Consider the following 440-nt stretch of genomic DNA (forward strand, 5'->3'; position numbering starts at 1 on the left):
GTGTGTGTGTGTGTGTGTGTGTGTGTGTGTGTGTGTGTGTGGTGTCAGGCAAGATGGGGTCAGGTGGCTTAGCAGACTGTTTGAACTTTACTCTGCATGACTGAGGAGCCAATGACGTTTTTAAAACAGAGCAGTGACTGCATCAGGCCAGGCACTTGGAGGAGACGATACTGTCTTCTGAGTGCTTTTTGTGCCCAGGCCTTGATGCCAGGTGGCATTCACTGCTTTACACTCAGTCCTGTGAGGCTCAGGTCACAGTAATGGAGGCTAGGGGAAGCAGACTTTTTTTTTTAGTTGGAGTCTTGCTCTGCTGCCCAGGCTAGAGTGCAGTGGCACGCTCATGACCACCACAGCAGCGACCTGCTGGGCTCAGGTGATCCTTCCGCCTCAGCCTTCCAAGTAGCCAGAACCACAGGCATGTGCCACCATGCCTGGCTAAT

The sequence above is a fragment of the Carlito syrichta genome, unplaced genomic scaffold (genome assembly GCF_000164805.1).
Source record: "Carlito syrichta isolate Samal-C Ts95f unplaced genomic scaffold, Tarsius_syrichta-2.0.1 Scaffold309115, whole genome shotgun sequence".
NCBI lineage: Eukaryota > Metazoa > Chordata > Mammalia > Primates > Tarsiidae > Carlito > Carlito syrichta.